Here is an 18868-nt window from a genome sequence, read left to right as displayed (position 1 = left end):
GGCTTTATCTTCACCTCTCTCCAACCATTTCTCCTTGCATCTGTTGCATCCTACTTGATTTGCTGTAACAAAACCCACCCAACCCACTGTGCTCAACTCATTCCTTACAGGGGTGTGTCCAGCTTGTGTCGAATATGATAGGAGCTGAATTTGGGGAGAATGTTGGCCTCTATTGGCAAATTCATAAGGCTGTGTAGGATCAATGTATTACCAATTATTAATACAAAAATCTCACTCTGGCATCTGCTGCCTGATCTTTGTGAAAAAGACCATGTGTGTGTGGGAACTGTACACGCATAAGATTTTTTCTTAATGGGTCTGGGGACTAGGGGTGGGACCGGATTCTAAACAGCAAATAACAAAAAAATAGCGAGGATACATCATATTTCAAATAGAATCATAGAATGGTCTGTGTTGGAAGGGACCCCAAGGATCATACAGTTCCAACCCCTCTGCCACAGGCAGGGCCACCAACCTCCAGGCCTGGATCTACACATGGTTGCCCAGGGCACCATCCAACCCTTGAACACCCACAGGGATGGGGCATCCACCACCTCTCTGGGCAGCCTGTTCCAGCACCTCACTACTCTCTCTGTAAAGAACTTCCCCCTAATATCTAATTTAAACCTTCCCGCCTGTAGCTTTAATCCATCCCCCTTGTCCTGCCATTGTCTGCCCTTTTTAAAAGTTTCCCTCCTGTTTCTCTGCTCCCTTCAGGGAGGTCCCCCTGCAGCCTTCTCTCCTCTAGGCTGAACAAGCCCAGCTCCTTCAGCCTCTCTTTGTAGGGGAGGTGCTCCAGCCCTCTGATCATCTACATACGTGTGTGTGTGCCTGGGCGTGTACATCAACCCATTGTCCTTTCATTCCTGTGGTCCTTGGTGCTCTTCTCCCACCATTAAATTCTGTGAGGTGGTGACTCTGGGTGCTGAATGAGTGAATGTAAAGCAGATGTGGAGGAGGCAGAGCTGTGTCAGGTAGAGCGTGTGTGTTTTTTTCCCTGCAGTTAGTAATGAAGGCTTGCTGCCTTTGGGGTCAGCTATTAGCAAGGAAGAGAGAACACACGTACTCACAGCTGTATGTGGTTTTTAAGAGGCCAGACACTGCCAGTATAAAAATACAGGAGATATACCCCAAAAATGTAAATTTGGAATATTTAAAAAGAAAAACCAAACTTGTTTGACAGAAGAAGGTGCCTGGGAACTGAGCTATGCTCAGCAATATTGATGTCTCTTCTTCCATGCGGTAGTGGATGAGGAGAGAAGCGATTGAGACAACTTCTAAACCCAGTAAAATTGGAGGCCAAATTCATGTTGGTTTGGGTAGAACCAGCTTTTGAAGGCTCTCTACCTCCAGGCAGGCGATGTCAGCAGGCAATTGGACAAGTGGAAGAAATGCCTGTAACCACTCAGCTGGAACTCAAGCCAAGGGCAAAACCTCAGCTAGCAAACAGAACCAGGCTTTCAGGAGAACTAGAGAAATCAGTCAGGTGCAACAACAGAGATGAGGCCGGACTCTAGGAAGAGGATGATTTTGACCCATAGAAGGATCTACCTCAGATTTTGTGGTGATGCAAACACTCCGGTGCCTTGGTAATTTAATAAGGTAAAGCAGCAGCGTGGAGTTTGACTCTTCTTTCTTTGCATTCTGTTTCTTTGCTGTACTCACTGAATGCCAAATTAGTGCATCCTACATGCCATGGGGCATGAAAGGCAATTACCACAAAGTTATCAGATAAAGAGACCTCAGCATGTCTGTCTCTGTGTTGTTTTCCCTGCTATAAACATCTCCTCTGCATCTCAGGAGTGCTGCTTTTGTTGCATTGCCGGTGGCAGCCAAATAAGGCAAGTTATATTGCTCTGCCATTTAAATCTATTTTCCAACCAATTTCTATCTGGTGATTAACTTTCCTTATCAGTTACACCACAAAATAATTTCACTCCATCTGTGCATATCCAGAGTAGACTCACTAGCCAAAAAAGGGATTTTTTTCCCCTTCTCTGATTGGAAAGGATAAAACCTATGGAAAACATTGGATCTCTATTGAAAGGAGGCAATTTGAGGAAAATAATAAAATGCAATTTATTTTCACGGGCAGCAGAAGTGCTGTATGCCTTGGAGGGGGTCAGTGTGGAAAAACCTAATGCTGACCTCAGAAGCTGCTTTATGCTGCTCTCCTTATTCCTCAGTTAAACATCAGATGGCTGTGTTGGGCCAAGATATGGCAAATTAAGATCCCTGAAAAAGCACAGAGATGACAACCGTTGGACATCTAACATAAAGTTGGAAGAAAAATATTCTGAATGGTCTATAGTTTCAAAGTGTCAGGTCTTGCACCTGGGCCGGAGAATCCCAGACATAGATGCAGACGGGGATAGGAGCTCCTGGAGAGCAGCCCTGCTGAGAAGGGCCTGGGCGTTCTGGGGGATGAGAAACTGAACATGTGCCAGCAGTGTGCTCTTGCAGCTCACAAGACCAATGGTATCCTGGGCTCCATCAGAAGAGGGGTGGCAGCAGGGACAGGGAGGGAATTGTCTCTCTCTGCTCTGTCCTTGTGAGGCCCCATCTGGAGACCTGTGTCCAGAGCTGAGGCCCCCAATACAAGAAAGGAAAGATGAGGGTTAGAAATGGAAGAGATCCTTGATTTACACCCAAGGCCTCTTGAAATCTTAATTGTTCCTCTTCCTATGTACTTAGTGGGTTTGTGGTACTGGGTGGCATCATGATTGTGTGTGGAGTCATGTGTCGTTGTTGTGGAAGTGGTATTGCCTACAGTAAACCCTGCTGACAGGCAGGTATTACTCGAGCTTTCCAGCTTTACAGAAGAGAACAGATAGGGTGTGTATGGCCAAAAACTCCGGTGGAATTTAATTTGGTAGTGTCCTATGTCAGTTGTGTCCTATATTGTTTGTACAAGGTAGCTATATATAGCTATATATATATATATATCTGTCTATATACGTACCCACAGAGCTTTTATTTTGTGTGCTGCATAAGCGTGAAGAATCGGACGGGAAAGGTTTTGTCTCCCTTCGCTGCTGTTCTTTGGGTTTGGACTGCAAGCCACCAGTGAGGTCTTGCAGCAGCCAGCCCTCCCACCCATCTGCGGGGTTGTGGAGTAGTTTGTGTGTCTGCTGCTCTGGTGTGAGTGAGCTGGTGTCTGTCCTGTTACTTGTCTCTGGGTAGTCTAAAGTTGAGCTGAACTTCAGAAACGGTGATTTTCTTTTTACCTGCTAGTAAAGAGGTAAATGTAAATAGAAGTATTTTCATTTGCTATGATAAGCCACAGTAGAGTTGTTTGAGACAAGTACTAGTAACACCTTTAGGTGCTGCTTGATCAGCCCCTGACCCGTTTTTAATCTGATGTATGGGATACAACAGTGTGAGCCTGCTTGTGGATGAATGAATGGAATCCAAACACATAAGCCACTGTCTCTTTCAACCATCTGGGCTTGCCTTGTAGAGACTCTGTCTGATTGTACAAGCTGCTCTGTTTCTCCAGGGAAGTGATGAGTGTTCCCAACTCTCATGGAAGATGCTCAGCATGTCTGTGGAGGTCAGTGTTCTTTAAGATGGGGCACTTCAGAAAGAAAAAGTTAAGATGAAATTAAAAAGCATAGGACAGAATTCACATGAGTATTGTTCTATGATAGCATCTAGAGACTCAAGCATGTTAGGCAGTCATCCTGTGCGTTGTGAAGGCTTCTTATCCTCCCTGATATAGTCATATTAGCAGATGTTATAGACCAAATATATAAAGTATAGTAACTGAACTAGTTTAATTACAAAATGGAGAAGTGAGCAGCAAAGATAACAAACTACTTCTGTAGTTTGTCAGTTTGTCAGTTTTAAGTGGAAATTTGTGGTAGAGCTGGAAATTGAACCCAAGAACACAGGAAGAGCTCAGTGCCCCTGAGTTCCGAATGCTTTTTGCTTTCCATGGTTGCTATGTCCAGTGTCACTCAAAGATATTAGAGCCTAAAAAGAATTCAGAGCAGTAATTTAATGAGAATTTCCTCTGATAATTTTTCTCAGATGGGCCAGTTAATGTTGACTGGTTTCACTTTGCTGCCTTGGAGTACTGAACAAGAGCTGATGCGTGAGCGTGGGGAAAGTGCTGAAATGCAGTGTCGCTTCACCGCAAGCGCTGTAAGGAAAGGCACGTTCTTCTTAATGGAAAGTTTGGCTACTATTTAACATACATGAAAACATCTCTGTGAATGTTTATTAATATCTGAAGTGTGGGACACAGGGGGAAATGGCCAGCCTCTTCTCAGTGGTCTGTGGGGACAGGACAAGGGGCGATGGCCTCAAGTTGGAGCACAGGAAGTTCTGCACCAATCTGGCGAAGAACTTTTTCCCAGTGAGGGTGACAGAGCCCCTGGGACAGGCTGCCCAGGGGGGTGTGGAATCTCCCTCTCTGGAGAGATCCAAGCCCCATCTGGACGTCTCCCTGTGTGACCTGTCCTAGGGACCCTACTGTGGCAGCGGGGGTTGAACTTGATGGTCTCTGGAGGTCCCTTACAACCCCTACAATTCTGTGATTCTGTGATTTATTGTCCCACCTGCCTATGACTCCTCCTTAAGATCCCTTAAGACTGTCTTAGGATGAAAATGGGGTGAGTATTTCTGGTGCCAAGTAAGAGTACTTCTGTAAAATTTGGATTCCTGACGGGGGTTATAACATCAGTGTGTTGATTCTTCAGATTCTGACAGGTTTCTTCAGGTGTGACTTTACCAAAGGTACTTTTTGTGTAGGGCAAATTTCAGTTCTTTTAATCATTTCTAGGTTTTATAAACATTTGTTGTCATGAAAGCTAAATTTGGGGCAGAAATAACATGACAGCCAGCTAACAGGAGCAACTTTTGTTCTCTGATGATTTGCTCTGCATTCCTAGATGGACTTTAATAGCCTTTTATCAACTTCTGTGACTCTTTCTACTTTCTCTCTGAAATCTTGAGTGTCTTGCAAAATGTTTTCATTCAAGTCTGTCCATACTATGAAACTCTTCAGCTTTTAAAATAACATTTTAAAACATATTATCTGGTGCTTTAAAATAGCACCAATTTTAGGATTTTTTTAAAAATATATTTTAATTTTTCTTTTTCCTCTTCATATGCCTGATTCCTCCACCTGCCAGATGTTGAGTGGACTGGGAATGGGTTCTGCGTGTGTCTGCAGCTGGTCGTGGGCATCCGCCCAAGGCATCCGTGCTGGGAAGCCAGCAGAGGGAGCAGGGAATAGCGTGCTTTCCGCAAGGGGAGGGCCTGACTCTGCGTCACCTAAACTGAAGTAAGGCAAGGAGATTCCTCTGCAGGAATCAGTGGAGGAAGGTGGGTGGAAAACTAGGGTAGGAGAGGGACTGAGCCTGCCGCGTGAGTCAACTTTTTAAACAGATTTTCTTCTGTGGCAGGAATAGCCTGTTTTTAAATTGTTATTTGTTAGAAACAGGATTTGATTTTGGGAGGTGGTGCCAAAGGGAACAGTTCTGCTGTGTATTTAGGTCAAGTGTTAGGCAAATAATTAGGTCAAATGTCAGATAACTCAACATCATGGAGTGGGGATGGTGATGAGCTTCGTATTTGAAGAAGCTGTGTGACCCCTGTCAGAGAATTTTAATGAGCGATTTCACATGGATCCTGCAGTTTCTGGTTGAGCTAGAGCAGATCCCATTCTCATCAATCTTTATTTTTGGCTCCTCATGTAGACAAAAACAAAAAAATACATTTTTGTGATGGGGGGGTGGATGTGTGTGTGTGGGTTGGATAGTTTTCGGTTCTTGTTGGATGTGTTATTTAGAACAGGCATCGGCACGCTGCCCGGGCTGAATCCTGGTCTGTCATGTACCCCGTGTATGTCACATTTCTGTAGCCCTTTGGAATAAAGCAGAGCTTTGTATTCCAAATCCAAATCTGGGAGCAGGGATTCTAGAAAGAGTTGGTTATGGGGGGCTGGGGGTGGATTTTGTTTGGTTGTTTTTTTAGGGCTACATGGGAAATTTCAAGGCATAAGAATAAGGAAATGTTCATTAGGGCTGTAGGGATCCTTAAACCCCCAACAGTTTTTTTCCTATCATATCTTTAGCAATTTGGGAACCTCTCATGTGAATGGGAGGGGGAAATTAATTTTTTTACCAGCTTCAGCTTTTATTTATACCAAAAATAAATAGTGATTTCTGCTGGGCCTTGGTTTTTGGGCTTCTTATCCAGCAAACTACCTAAGTATTGGCCTAAATTTAAGTAGGTGTTTATTCATCAGCTAAGCCTGCAGCTAACAGATAAGTCTATCAATGCTACTGAATCAAAACAGTAGGCTCCTATTCTCCACTAATCTTGCCTTCAGATCATTGTATGATTGTTCACAGCAGGACATGGCACCACAGGCAAGAGCTGCAGCTCTGTGGTGCTTATGTACCCAAGCTATGCCTTGAGTTAGAAAAAGTGACTCTCTGTCACCGAGAGAAAACTCATCAGTGTGGGACCTCCTTGTGAATCAGTTTCTTCCTTTTACACACACGTTTAACCAGACTCTATTCCATCTCATCCAGCACCTTGAAATTCTTCCTACAACAGGGACCTTTGCTAGTCTAAATCTCAGGCCAGATAATTTGCTTTCCTTTCCTTACAGAATCACAAGGTTGGAAAAGACCTTTAAGACCATCAAGTCCAACCTTTCCCATGCTATGCTAAACCATATACCTAAGTACCTCATCTACCCATCTGTTAAACACATCTAACATTGGACTCAACCCCCTCCCTGGGCAGCCTGTTCCAGGCCCTGACAACTCTTTCAGGGAAGCTGCTCCTCATAGGATTTGCCCTCCAACCCCTTCCCCAGCCTGGTTGCCCTACTCTGGACTCGCTTGAGGACCCCGATGTCCTTCTTATGGTGAGGAGCCCAGAACTGGACACAGCACTCAAGGTGTAGCCTCACCAATGCTGAGTACAGGGGCACAATCACCTCCCCAGACCTACTGGCCACACTATTTCTGACACAAGCCAGGATGCCGTTGGCTTTCCTGGCCACCTGGGCACATTGCTGGCTCATATTCAGCCTGCAGTCACCCAACATCCCCAGGTCCTTACTCGGAACTAAGGATACCAGAGAACCTGGACCCTGTCCCCATGTATTCACTGACACTGAATCATGATGTAGAAGTCCTGCAGTGGAATATCTCTCTTTGTCCCATCACCAGTCTGCAGTAGAGCTGCCAACCCCTGCATTTTATGTCTTTCCCTGCTGTCACATACTTGCATCACCTGTTCCCTCTAAAGGACCACACAGCAACAGGGACAATGGAATATCTAGTTTTCTTTCCGTGTGTGAAGTGAAAGTGCTAAGACATTGTCCTCAGCTGTTTATCTCAGAGAGGTGCCCAACAGATAGTTAATAAAAATTTCTAGAGAGCCTGAGAGGGATCAGGGGAACCTTTATTATCTAAAGGGATGTGTGAATGGAACGTGCCACTTGCCAAACCAGTATTAAATGTTTTGCCCATCAGCACAAAGCCTTGCAAAACTGGTAGGAAAATGTCCCAGCTGTGGTGCCAAACCTGGGCTTACCTGTACCAGGATGGTGAAGAACACCATGTCATTTGTTACTGACCTGCACACACAAATAACGAAGCTCCACAACGCTGGTTGTGTGGTGTGTTAGAAAGATATCTCATGTCTTGCCTGGTGGAACTCTTCCTGCTTTGTTTTGGCTACTGATGAGCTGGCCTTCTGCATGTCATAGCTGCCGGGGCTGTGATAACTTCTCCTTCACGTCATGCACCGTTCTTGCTGGGTATTGTTATGTGTGACAAGCTGCAGACTCTTAGACTAATTCAGGTCAGTAAGTTCAAGGATGGGATACGTATTTCCCCACCCCCAAAATGGATTTCATTCTTTTGCAGGTATGGAAATAAAGCAAATAATATCCTATAAATAGTCCAGTCAAGAATACAAACCCAATTGTTTCTGCTGCTTCACTCCACAGTCATGCTGCTAGAATTTACAGGATTAACTTTGTTGAAATAGTTTCTCTTTCATTTGTGGGAGCTGGAGCAGGTCACTACAAATATTTTCTATGCAGGGTTTTACCAGGAGAGCTGTGGTGGTTTGCTAAGGCCGCTCCTATGATTCACCTGGTGTTACTCTTGTGTGGCAGAGCCAGTTTATGTAAGTGAGAGAAAGCTGCATGGAGAAGACGACGAGCTTTGGAACCTCTCTGGGTTCTGATCAAAAGCGCATTGAAGCTCTGATGCCAGTCATCAGGCTAAGGCAGAAGTAGCAACCAAAGAAGATAAGGCTATTTTGGAAACTGTTAGACCTCTGAGTTCTCCGGGTCTCATCCCAGAAAACAGGAAGGCGTGTGCAAGGACTCACGGGCACAAGGCTGGTGAAATTTCAGAAGCAATGTAGCCACTTAGATGTGATTTTTCCACTGGTGTGTAGTCTCAGCTGCATTTAGTGTATCAGTGAAAATAGAGTTATGATGTCTTTATAGCCAGACTGTTTTGAAAAATGTTTTGTTCACCACAGTAAGTCATTAAATTGAAGGAATGAGTTATGCTGATGAACTCCTCAGAACCTCTACAGTGTGACTAGAGGTCATCTCTTGGGGCTTGATCTGCAGGATGTGGAGAAAGCTTGGAGGGCTCAGGCAGCTGAGATGGTGTTGGCTTGAAACGCCATCAAGCAGAGGGCTACAGAGATGATGAGGGGACTTGAGGATCTCTTGTGTGGCTGCGAGAACTGGGTCTGTTTAGCCTGGAGATGACTGAGAAGGGAGCTGATCAATGGTTATAAATATCTAACAGGTGGGTGTCTACAGGATGGCATCTCAATGGTGCCCAGTGACAGGACACAGGGCACTGGGCACAAACCGGAACATGGGAAGTTCTATCTCGGTATGAGGGAAAACTTCTTCACTCTGAAGGTGACAGCACTGGGCCAGGCTGCCCAGAGAGGTTGTGAAGTCTTCATCTCTGGAGATGTTCAAAACCCACCTGGACACAATCCTATGCGACCTGCTGTAGGTGACCCTGCTTTATCGGGGGGGTTGGACTAGATAATCTCCAGAGGTCCTGTCCAACCCCAACCATTCTGTGATTCAGCTGCTTGAGCTGGAGCTCGCTTGTGGTGCCACAACCCTTTCTGTGATCCAGCCCATTGTTTCGCTCTCTCGCTTTTTTTGGCTACTGTGTATTTGACCTACATCTGGCTGCTAGGACACCTCTTTGGGAAGCAGTTTTTCAGCCTCTTAAACTGCCAAGGCCTGACTGTGGATGCCGTGTCTCTAGGAGACATACTGTTTCTACTGGAGAGGTAAAATGCTGTGGGATTCAACCCCTTACTATGAAGTTAACATCAGTGTTTATAAATTACTGTCAAGATTATTTCTGAAATAAACAGATTTCACCTTAAAAAGAGAGGTGTGCAGGAGAGCTGAGGGTGAGATTCTCTTCTTCAGGAAAAGGGGGCTTTGAAAGAGTGTTTTGGTGCTCCCCAAGTAGCTGTTGAGGCCCTGGCAGTGGGTTGCCCAAGCAGTTCCCTCAAGGCTTGTCAGGAGGTATGGGTATGGGAACCCCTGGGGAAGTGCCAGAGGATGGTACCTGGGGAAGTGCTGGAAGATTTCTTTCCCCCAAGGCACAGATCCCCAGCTCTGCAGCAACGGGAAGGGAAGCAGCGAGAGCTGAACTGAGCAGCTCTGCTGACAAACCTCTGGGCACTTTCCTCGCTGTAGCTGGTTCCTCTGCCTGAAAAAGCTGCGTTCGCTAAAGGATTTTTGTGAAGCATGAGGATAGTTTAGGTAGGTGCAAGTACCATACACGAGACCTTAGGAACTGGGTGGTTTTTATCTAATTCACCCCATCTATTTTGTATGTCTGTGTAAGTAATCCTGCGAGTTCTCTGATAATCACATGAAAAAGGGTTTATAGGATCAAGTCCCTAGGGCTTAGACTTGTAAGATGCCAAGCTGTCTAACCCCAGACAAGGAAAGCACCTGAGCTTGGGCTTTAAGAACATGAGTGATCTTTTTGTAATTAATAGGACTTGTCACATGCTTAAAATTAAATGGACATATAAAGTGCTAGGTTGGACCAGACTTGCAGGTTTGGTACTCAGCATTCTGCAAGGCAGAGCCCAATAAAGTCACTGGGCTGCTAGATCAATTGGCCTGTACTACCTGTGTGCTGGTTTATAGAGGAAAACATTAACAAAAAGGAGCAGAGAGATTATGGAATATCATTACATTCCAAATACGGGGTTTTTTTAATAAAAACTCTATTTGATTTTATTGTTCTCCTGGCACACAGCAAATGAAATTGTTTTGTAGCTTGAAATATTGTAAAATTTATAGGAAGTGATATTTTCCTGGTAATACAAAGGAACCAGCAATAAATGTTAATATAAAGTCCAGTTTGAAATCTCACAAGCCAATCTTTACAGATTGGTGGAGAGTAGAATGGAGAGTGTGATGGCTTCTCCTCCCACATCCCTGCACCTCCCACTGCCTTTCTTAGTGGATGTCTTCTGTCTGTCATTCCCATTGGCTGGAGTAGGCATTTTACAGCTTCATAATCAGCTCGTACCTGAGACATATTAAGTCTGCATTTACTAGATTACAATTCCTTTCAGTATTCCCTGCATTCTGCATTTGATTGCCTAATGGTTTGTGACGTGTGTTTTATGCCTCAGGATTCTGACACCCATGGTGTTTGCCATGGTGTCCCTTCCTGGTAATGGGGGAAGGAGGGTTGATGCAATGCACTTTTGGAGGGGAATTAGGAATGGAATAGATCACAGATTCACAGAACTGTAGGGGTTGGAAGGGACCTCCAGAGATCATTGAGTCCAACCCCCTTGCCAAAGCAGACGCCCTGGCTCATATTGCACAGGGAGGTGTCCAGACAGGTCTGGAATATCTCGAGAGAAGGAGGCTCCACACCCCCCTGGGCAGCCTGTCCCAGGGCTCCCTCACCCTCACTGAGAAAAAGTTCTCCTGCTTATTGGTGTGGAACTTCCTGTGCTCTAACTTGAGGCCATTGCCCCTTGTCCTGTCCCCACAGACCATTGAAAAGAGGCTGGCAATCTCCTCTTGTGTCCCACAAAGGGATAGATACGGCTTTTCTGTGCAATGCCTTCCAGACTAGAGGTCCCACCTAGGGTGCCCATGAAGCATAGCTCCCATTAAACAAACAAGGTTGGCTGGGCCAGCACCTCAGCTGTTCTCGCTAGGTACAATTCCACTAGAGACTAGAGTGAACAGCAATTTCCATCAGCTAAAGCTGTGGTTCTAGAGGTAGGAGAAACGATGAAAACTTCACTCCTTTTGATGGAAACGATGCTCTTCCGAATCATGTGATTGCCCCCTGGGAACTATGGGTTGAAGTCTTAGGAACACATATGGTCATGATTAACGTCCTATGCGTGTCCTACAGAGCTGTACTGAAAACGCTCTTCTTGTTGGCCCAAAATAAACAGCGTTGTATGATGGGAATAAAAGACAAATTGTCAAAGTTAGCTCAGACAGTCGGGGTGCCAGAACACTTTAAGCCAGTGACTCATTTCTTTGTGTTCCTGAGAGCTGGTGAATGCTTTTGTCTTCTCCTGATTCCCTTGGTGCAGTGTCCATGAATGACACAGTTACAGGTGTGCACTACTCCGGTGAAGTGAGGTGTGTAGTTTTAAGAATTTCTGGAGTGATGCTGGGCTCCATCAGAAGAGGGGTGGCAGCAGGGACAGGGAGGGGATTGTCCCTCTCTACTCTGCCATTATGAGGCCCTATCTGGAGTCCTGTGTCCAGAACTGGGGCCACCAGTACAAGAAAGATGTGGAACTGTTGGAGAGGGTTCAGAGGAGGCCGTGAAGATGATCAGAGGGCTGGAGCACCTCCCCTACGAAGAGAGGCTGGGGCTGCTGAGCTTCTTCAGCCTGGAGAAGAGAAGGCTGCAGGGGGACCTCATTGCAGCCTTCCTGTCCCTGAAGGGAGCAGAGAAACAGGAAGGGAATCAGCTTTCTAAAAGGGCAGACAATGGCAGGACAAAGGGGAATGAATTAAAGCTAAAGGAGGGGAGGTTTAAATTAGATATCAGGGGGAACTTTTTTACAGAGAGAGTGGTGAGGTGCTGGAAGGGGCTGCCCAGAGAGGTGGTGGATGCCCCGTTCCTGGAGGTGTTCAAGGCCAGGTTGGATGGGGCCCTGTGTAGATCCAGGCCTGGAGGTTGGTGGCCCTGCCTGTGGCAGGGGGGTGGGAACTCTATGATCCTTGGGGTCCCTTCCAACCCAGACCAGTCTATGATTCTATTTGAAAATGATGCTATGGCTACATCCGCCACATAACACTCGTTGCTGAAGTAAGGTAGCAGTGTGGCAGGAGAACAGGAAATGCAGAGGCTGTATCTGTGAGCAATGCTATAAACCAGGATGGTATCAGCTACCAAAGCCACCGTTAGCTAAATCGAAAGGGGTCAGGATTAAGTGCTTTGTGCCTCTGAAGCTGCTCTGCCAGGGTTGACACTACAAGTATGCTTGCAGTATATTCTTCCAGGGACTTTTCTGTTAATATCTGGATGGGCAAAATGAAAAAATGCACATCTCTCTGCTAAAGATGACGCCTCGAGTACATCTGAACTCTCAGCAAGTGCTACAGATGGAACCAGAGTGCATCCAACTTTTTTGTTTTGCCTTTCAATCCTGAATCTTAATTAGTTCCCCACTGCTTTAGTACATGCACAACATTTTAATAGTCATAAGGGCTTACTCCAATCCACGTTGCCATTTCCACAATTCACTCTTTCATACCAGTAGCAATTCCCTCCCCCCCTCCCCAACCCCCATTTAGGAATAGTGTAAAGAAAACTAAATAGCCAAGCGTGTAGCTGTAGATTGATGAGGTTGTCACACCATTCTCTTCACCATTTTCTTCCGACCTGCACTGTGCTCTAATAGATGGATGATTGCTGGGGGAGGGAGAGAGTTAGCAAATCCCACAGCCAGATGTTCAGGGATGGACAGAGCGACCTTCTCAAGGAACCCAGAGGAGTATAACTGTGTCCTTCTGAGGGAGAAGGACACTCAGGTGCCTCTGGCTGCCTGTGTTTATCTCTGTTTTCAAAAAGGAGCACGAATGGGCTCAGCATGGCTGCAAGGATGGATGTTTCTCGGTGCATCGGGGGAAATGACCAGTCATCCGTCTCTTCACAGTGGAGTCTGCCTGCAGCCATCAATCTTGTAGCCCAGCACGGCAGCTCCTTTGGCTTAGCTTGGCTCAACGTTAGATGAACAAAGGGAAATGAAAGCTGAGCAGGGGGAAAGGAGAGAAGAGCAACTATTCTCTATTTCACTTTGTTTTCATCTTGCATTGCTATCTCTCCCTCCTCCCCATTACTGTCTATTTTCACTGTGTTTCGGAAGGTGAGCAAAGGGCCTGGAATGTGTATTTTCAGGATCTAGGATCTTACAGTGTTTCTCTGTCAGCAAAGAGGCGGAAGGAGAGAAATACTGGAAAGCCATAATTCAAGGCCCAGAGCTTCCATTTTTCAGCCCTCTCTGTGGCAGTTTTCAGAACAAGGCTATCCATAGTTAGGCTGCAGTAGACAAGGAGGAGGAATATAACAGCTGTCCTCCATCTTGCTGCTTCTCTCCCTTGTTCTTCCAGATTCCTTCCTCCATGCCACTTTAGTGTTTCCAGGTGCGTACTTGACCCCTCCATCCCTGCTCCACTCGAAATCAGCAGATATCTGATGTCCAGAGCTGTGATGGCAGCTCCTGTCAGTGCTCACAAGCTCGCTTGAGTCAAGCTTGCTGGGTGTAGCAGTGCTGGGAGGCTGCGCCGGCCTTGCCCAATCTGCTTGAGCCCGCCCGGCACCTGTGATTCCTACTGGGAAACTGGAGGTCGTGCCAGTATCTCCACTGCAGTTGGTATGCAGCCCAGCAGAACGAAAGCAGTTCAGCTTGTAGGCAAGGAGAACTCAGCACGGTTTTCAGCATGGAACTCAGATGGGTCAGTTTTGCCCGAAATACCCAGATTTGATGCACTTTAAGCCAGGCTGCAAGGAAAACTGATGTGTGAGTTCACTACCTACCAGACTCCCACAGCAAGGGGTTGCTTTTTTTTTTCCATGGTGAGCTGCAATGTGGATGCTTTTTCTGTTTTCCCCTAAAATTCTTGCCCTCTGGAACTTGCTTGACTTATTTGGTAGAAGGCCTATTTAGAGATAGTACTGTTCCCCTTAGCACTGCCCCACTGTGGTGTCTGATGGGTTTAAAAACTCTGCACTATCATTTACTTTTTAATTTTCCTGGTTGACCTCAAAGAACCAGCCCCCCTTCCCCTGCAGAACTATGGTAGGAGATTTCTCTCTCCCACTTGTTACTGTAAACAAAGAACTGAGGTCCCCCAGGCATACACAAAGAGTTTTGTGAGATTCAAGGCCCAACTAAGCACTGAGATGGAGCAAGGGAAACCTGTAAAAGCAGATATTGGACATAGAGATATCTGAGGAACCTTTACCTGCTTTCAGCTCAAACATGCCATCTGGAGTGAATAGACTTATGACAAGGTGGGACAAATTTATACCATCATGGTGGGTTTAAACTTGCCTTGCAGTTTGTGCTGAGGGATTTTGGGGGGTTGGACCTAATGATCTTTTGAGGTCCCTTCCAACCCCTACGATTCTGTGATTCTGTGATTTTTACTTGTAAACAAAAACCCCTAAATGATAAACCCTCAAGGAAAACATTTGTTTAGTGAAACCTGGTTTCTCCTGCCTCACACCCTGCCTTGCACAGGCTTTACAAGTGGACACAAGACCTTTCTCAGTGAGGAATGTTCAGGGAATTCTTTCACAGTTCCTTTACGAACTAGATAGCATCCTTTGCCACCCTGTGCACTTAATTGTGCCCCTTTTGAATGAGCACTCATATTTTCTGCCGCTCCCCAGTTTGCCTCCCTGCACATTTTGAAAAAAAACAAGACAAATCTTGTCCATGTTGCCATGAGACAGCCTACCCCAGATGGCACATCTGTGTCTCGGCGTGCCCTCTGGCTGGCCTGTTGGCAGGCATTCCCGTGGCTTTGAAGGTCACCTTGTTTACACCTTGCCTTTCCTCCCCCACCCCCCCTCCCTATTCAGAGTCTTGCTGAGCCTGCAGGCTGGGCTTCACCATCTGCATTTTCTCTGGTGCCATTAATCTTCCTGTTTACCATTCTGTTATTAATTCTGGAGTTCACCTTTTTGTCTAAGCGCTTTATAGGCCTCTTGGAATTTCTTGCCTTTTTGGGGCAAGATATCTGAGCATCTCAGTATATGATTTGCTCTGTTCTTTCCCATTTCTGAAAGGATACCTATGAGCATCTTGTGCCATTTTTCTGTTACAAGCCTTCTTTCTTATAATAGCATTTTCAGTTCTATAGCTTCGTGTGTAAGGTGCATCTTACCCTAAGAGTAAATATTATCCTTATTCCTTGGAATTCATGAATTGGCCACTGAAATCTGGTATCTGGAAAGAGTCTCACTTTTTCAGTGGTATTCTTGGCTGGAAGAAAAGCCTGCTTAAGCCTGGCTTTAGGACAACCTGTCAGAACACCTTGCATTTTTTGTGCATTTTATTTGAATGCCTATGAATATTAAACAAGCCGTACCAAACCCCAGAGGATACATGGAGACTATCTCCTTTTGACAGATGATGGAAAAGCAGAGGGTACCTTTGTTAGAGTTTGGCCCAAAACCACATGGTGGGACAGCAGTGATGCTAAGGGTGGTGTCTAGGATGCTTGTTCTCTATCCCATCCGAAAATCATCGCTGCTTTGCCGCGACTTTTCTGTTCTTTAGTGGCGTATGCAGGTTTGGTATTAATGAGCCGGGGGCCTGCCTGACTTTCTCCAGACACTGCACTGTGCAAATATGGCTGTCCCGCTTCCCAGCCCCACCTGGGTTACAGAACAATATCGTTCTGTAAGTAGGAGCTTTGCAGATAAAGGTGTGGGATGGGGACAGGGACGCCTGGCTGAGCAGTGCTAACAAACGCTGCTGCATCTTTGCCGATGCCTTCAGAGCTGACTGGGAGCCTCTTCCTTCTCCCCAGTGCTTTGGGTTTTGGAAGGGCCTCATTAAAGGAGTTGCCACACTGTGAGCATGTGTGGAGCCAGGCAGAGCTGAACACTGCACTCAAGCAAATCACCCCCCTCCGTCCAGAGCACGAGAAAGTGCAGAGCAGGCTCCCAAGAATCATTGCAGGACTCAGATTGGCTTTGGCAGGTTTATCAGCTCTGGCTTAGTGCCGGCTCTGCTAGGCCCGGACTGAATTAATTGGGATGCTTGTGCACTGCAGTTGAGAGATAACTGCATTACAGAGATTTATCTGTTACTAAAGGTATCCCCTCCACTGTCCTCGATAAGGAAGAGGAGAAGCTATGCAGAATCTCACAGAATTTGCAGCAAGGTTACAGCATGGCTGGTTTTAGGCATGATTTATGGATGAGTTTGTGTTTGGTATGAGGGGGTTTATTCAGTGCTGCTGTCACATATGGAAATAGTACAGTTGATCGCAGCGGAGGTCCGCTCCCCATTACCATTGGCAGAGTGTGCTATGTGGGGGTGACTGGTGTTGGGTGAGAGCTGTCTGATTGCTGGGCAATAATCAGATTCTTGTTCTGATGGGTCAAAAGGCCCATCCATCTCTGTGAATGTATCTGTATGACCACTTGCAGATAGGTAGGCCGTGCTATTCTTTCACTTCAAGCGGGCCAGAACCCCTCATAGAGTGATGCAGAAGCTCAAAGGGAAAGACTTTGTACTCAGGAATTTTCCCTAAATTGTATCAGTTACCCAGCCTCTAACCCTTGATATACCTACGGTGTTGCCTGATGCTGCAAAAGTCCTGGGGTAGTGTGAGCTCGTCTGGAGCACAAACGCAAGAGTGACCAGAACGCAGAGTGCTAGAATAACGTTATGGAATAGAGATATTCTTTTATGATTTGAGCCCTGAGGGTAGTTACCTGATCCAGCATTTAGCCTGATAGTGTAATTTGGCAGTCTTTGAGAACCAGGTACAGTATATTATACGTGACAATGATTTATATCTGTGCTGAGAAATAAATCTGTAAAGAACTTCCAAGAGACAACCGACAGGAGGGCTGTTTTTTTTATTGAGAGATTTTATAGAGGCATGCTAGTCTGCCAAAGAAATACAGCTGCTTGTAAAGTCCACATTTTGATGATGGGTTAAACTAAACAATGCTTAACCTTATGTTTGAGGGCCTCTGCTGTTTTCTGTAGCTTTATTTCTCCCTCTTGTTGTGTTGTTGCCTCCTGGGATGTATTTTAGCTAGGGGCTGATAGAACCTTTCCATTGGATCCTGGTCTTAAAACTCAAAGCTGTCCTCTGATTTTCCTGCAGTTTAAACCCAGGCTGAAGAATGAAGGGGTCCAACACCCCCACCACCTCACACCCCCCAATATCAAAGCTTTCTCTGTCATCTTCCATCTCTTCACTTTCTCCCCTAACCTTCCAACAACACTGGCGTCCGTGCAGGAAGAGGTGCTATGGAGACATTGGGATTTTTCAGTCTCCAAGTGCTTCCTAGAGCAAACCTCCATAGTGCCTAAAATTTGCAACAAGTGTTTAGTGGGATTCATTTTGGAGCTTTATAGGATCCCACAGCTCCAGCCCGAAGAGGAGTTTTCTCTTAATGGCAGACAGTCTTCCCAGCTGTTCTTTCCATACAGAATGGTTTGTCCTGAGGAAGCAAATGCTCCCTCCTTTTCAAGTAGTCTTGCTTCTAAAACCAGTTTATCATTCTCTTTGACCAGATTCTTGTTCTCACCATGGCCCTGTTCACCTTGAGAGTGCAATTACATACATGAGGCTTGAGGGTGGGATTGGAGGGGGAGACAAAGGATTAGTGGAGTAGCCTTACAATCTCCAGTATAGCCATGGCTTTGTTGCGTCTGGCTTGGATTAAAAATGAAGTTAATTTGATGTTTACTGGTCCCTAGGGGCATTCTTTTTGCTTTTTGGGCTCACTGTGAGAATCTGTGTTATCAGTGGTTGGGTGTCAGGGGAGGCCTTAGGGCTGGGCTGGCAGGAGATCCTGTGGGAGAGGGTTGGAGAGGGCTGTAAGTGTAGAATTGGCATTGCCAGCTTGCATCGGATGGGTGCAGGACTGCAGGAGTGTTAGGAGAACAGGCTGGGGTAGAAGGGGCTGCAGAAGGTTGTGACTGAAGTGTGTAACATGAACATCAGCCCCTGGGGTAGCAAGGAGGCGGTGTGGTAAAATAAGGGGTTTGAAGATCCAGATCTTCAGGAGGAGTGAAGATCCATGCTGCACTGGGCTGGCAGAGGCACGCTTACGAAAAAAGCCTCGTGGAGCCCTACCCTTAGCCTCCCTGGTTCTGGCCACTGCTGTGAATGCATCCATTCCAAGGGTGGTAACAAACCACTGTCCTGGCCATGAATGTAACAAGCAAGCGAGCAAACAAGCTGAGGAGAGTCTGGTTGTGCATGCACAGAAAAGCTACAAAATCCAGCTATTCATGTAAGGCATTGTCTCCTCTTCCTTTCTTGAGGGATTCCATCCCCCCTGCCCCCACCCTTTGCACTCTAACGGTGTATTTGTGCCTTGGAGATGTGGAGATGAGAGTATGATGGATGGATGGATGCTGCTTGTCTGGGTTTTTCACCACCATTTCCCCTGGGGCACTCTGTCTGCTGGCAGAGAGCACCATCCCAAAAGATGGTATCTTTTGCAAACTCGACAGCTAACAGACAGCTTCTCTCTCTGCATATTTCCCCAAAGAAGAGCAGGCTTAATCTGGTTTTTATATGGCATATTTCATTATAATCTTTTTGACTTCCCATGTTCCCAATACGCCATCA

General features: G+C 46.1%; 1 protein-coding gene across 3 annotated transcripts in view; it reads left to right on the top strand.

The window, feature by feature from the left end:
• The window catches only part of DPF3 (double PHD fingers 3), a gene marked incomplete at both ends in the record, with an annotated part of 172852 nt that overhangs the window by 86222 nt on the left and 67762 nt on the right, over positions 1-18868 (top strand). The window lies entirely within an intron of this gene.

Source organism: Gallinula chloropus (genome assembly GCF_964237585.1).
Source record: "Gallinula chloropus genome assembly, chromosome: 4".
Taxonomy (NCBI): Eukaryota; Metazoa; Chordata; class Aves; order Gruiformes; family Rallidae; genus Gallinula; species Gallinula chloropus.
The sequence above is the reverse complement of the archived record's forward strand: the minus strand, read 5'-3'. Positions and strand labels throughout refer to the sequence as shown.